The following is a 2,999-nucleotide window of genomic DNA, read 5'->3' as shown; positions in this document are numbered from 1 at the left end:
TCTTCTTCTGGTTTTTCTTCATTTCTGTAGATTTTTCTCCCTCTCCCTCTTTCCCTCCCCTTCTTCAATTCTGTTTTTTGAGGGAAGGTGGGGTTGTTTTTATTTCTTTTCTGCAATGACCTGTTCTTCCTTATGAGGGTCTTCTGGCTTTATTCACTTTTCCCTCTGCTTTACAGTCTGTCTATTCAGCAGTATGTAGTCTTGGTCCCTAGATTTTAAAAGGGGGTGTATAAAAGAGGAAAATAATGGAGGAAGGGGGGTCAATAGGGAGTTAGAAAGAGAGAAGTGCGAGAGGGAAAACAGATATACATACCAACTATCAGGTGAGAAAGAGACACAGGGCTGGGAAGAGGGGAAGAAAGACATGTAAGAAAGATTCCCTAAAGAGTACTGATAGCTACACAGAGACAGGCCAATAAAATCGAGAAACAGTGTAAGTCAGAAGGTAAACAACAAACGTGATCTAAACCAACAGTTACAATGATAAAATCATAAGTCAAAATAAGCGAAAGAGAGAAGTGCAAGAGGTAAAACAGATATACGTACCAACTATCAGGTGAGAAAGAGACACAGAGCTGGGAAGAAGTGAAGAAAGACACGTAAGAAAGATTCCCTAAGGAGTACTGATAGCTACACAAGAGACAGGTCAATAAAATCGAGAAACAGTGTAAGTCAGAAGGTAAACAACAGACGTGATCTAAACCAACAGTTACAATGATAAAATCATAAGTCAAAATAAGCGATGAGACTAAAGTCACTTCTCTGATCTCCGATTCTGGCCTCTCCCCTTTGTTTTTCATTGCAGCGTAGGGGTGGGCATTGTCTCGTGTTTTGCGCTGTTGCCTTAGGAACTGAGGTAAAGTTTGTTGATAGGTGGGTGGGGCAATGGAAGTCTCTGCCTGGAGGATGGCAGGCAGTTTTTGTAGATCTGTTTCCGCTTGTCTGGGTCCCCCAGCTTGAGGTCTCACGCTGATTGCCTCAGCCAGGGTGGGCCCAGAGTTCCAGAGCTCCAAAGCTCCAAAGGGCAGGTGGTGAGTGGCGAGAGTGGCCCTGGGCCCCCCACCGGATACTTCAGCCAGGAATGGGACCAGTGCTTCTGAGGGGCGGGCACCCAGAGCCTCCCTGAGTGACTGGCGGCTTGGTGCCGGGTGCCGGGCTGGAGATGATGTAGCCAGAGAGGGAGCTGGGAGGAGGCTGAGACCTGAGACTCCCATGCATGCAGTGGAACAGGAGCAGCAGGGGGCCGCAATATCTGGCCCTGTATGGGACCGAAGGTCCCCGGGCCTCGCACCAGCGTGGCTGGTGGTGGGCTGGGGGATGGGGGAAGAGAAGTAATAGTCTTTTTGGGAACTCACGTTCAGAGAATCTCACAAGTTCACCTGTGCCATTGCCATCTTGTTCCCGTCTCCCCCATGTTTTTAAAATCAAAAATATATATATTAAAGTTCTGAAGTTAGTACTACATAGACAAACACTTGTACATCACCATTTCCTCTCACCAGTATAAATATTTTTTGAGAACTGTGTTTGTCAAGGATCATAGCTTCCAAGAATAGAAAATTAGTCAAATTTGCTCAAGCAAAAAGGGAGGTTACTGAAAGAATACAACAGAACTGCCAAGGGACAAGAGCAGAAAGGGATCCTCTAGGCAATGGGACACCTGCAGTTCCTACCCTCTTCTGTGGCTGCATGGTCCGTACAAGTCTGCTATACCTCCTTCTTGCTAACCGACTCACCTCTTGCTCAGGGACCAACTTGTGGGTATCAGCTTCAGTCTACAGGATTTTACAGCTTTCATATAAACTTGAGTCTCTATCTTATAATAATATGAACACTTACTGAGACCATGTGCTGAGCACTGAGTTAAATGCTGAGAAATATTACTTTTTTTAATTACAAAAACAACCCTATAGGGCAAATACGCTTATAGATGACTAGTGAAGGAGTTAGAATCCATACCAACCAGACTACAGTCTTGGAGAGCTCAACGACTAGATTGTATTACCTCTCAACAGGGAATCTCACTGGCACAGCCCAGCCTAACGGATCAGTTTCCCAGGGTCAGATGACCTTGGTCTGAGCAGCCATGAATAGGTATGTGTGTGTGCCCGTGCAAGTTAGTGAGTGAGAGAGAGAGAGAGAGAGAGAGAGAGAGAGAGAGAGAGAGAGAAGTGAGTAGAAAGGAAGGAGTGATTACATGCTATCCACAAGTTGGAAAGGGGTGTACTCCTCCAAACAGATTCCATTAGATGGGTGTGGGGAGTTAATAACTGGTATCTCTGGCCCCAACATTTAATATCTATTCCATACAGAAGTATACAGTAAACCTCTGAATTTCAGCACTTGAAAATTTTAGAAATTTAACTCTCAGAATATCCATGAAGATATCTCTATCACCACATTTGCCCAAGTGTATGTTTTTGTGCATATCTGTCTCCCTCATAAGTCTGGAACAAGGACATTAACCTAAACCTATTCATTTCATTGCCTTAAGACCACTATCCCAGACACATAAAAAACACAAAATAAATGCTTAATTGAATGAATAAATTTAATAATATAAAGTTGCTGTAGGAAATAATGACTCAGCTAGACAATAGATGAGCACACCATCCAGCATCACAACTGCAACATTATGGATGCATTTTGAGGTCTGTAAATATCACCAGTTTTACTGCTTTAAGATGTAAAACAGTCAATACTACTCAGGATCTGCTGTTATTTACAAACTTTACCACAGTTTCTTGGTTAATAGTAAGGTCTCAAATACCTATGAGAAGGACAAATACTTGGTAAGCTACAGGGACACCTCTATTCTTGTTGCTTGAACATTACTTAAAAATTATATAGGCATTTTGCCTTAGCTCCATCAACCATTTCATAAATGTAGTATATACTATCTAAACAGTATGAGGGAAAGACGTATTATTCTTGCTTCTGTTAATTTTATTATTTTATTGTATACTTTTCCAGGGAGCTGAATCTAATTTCTTTGACCC

The sequence above is a fragment of the Carlito syrichta genome, unplaced genomic scaffold, assembly GCF_000164805.1.
Source record: "Carlito syrichta isolate Samal-C Ts95f unplaced genomic scaffold, Tarsius_syrichta-2.0.1 Scaffold304923, whole genome shotgun sequence".
Taxonomy (NCBI): domain Eukaryota; kingdom Metazoa; phylum Chordata; class Mammalia; order Primates; family Tarsiidae; genus Carlito; species Carlito syrichta.
This window is presented reverse-complemented; position numbering follows the sequence as displayed.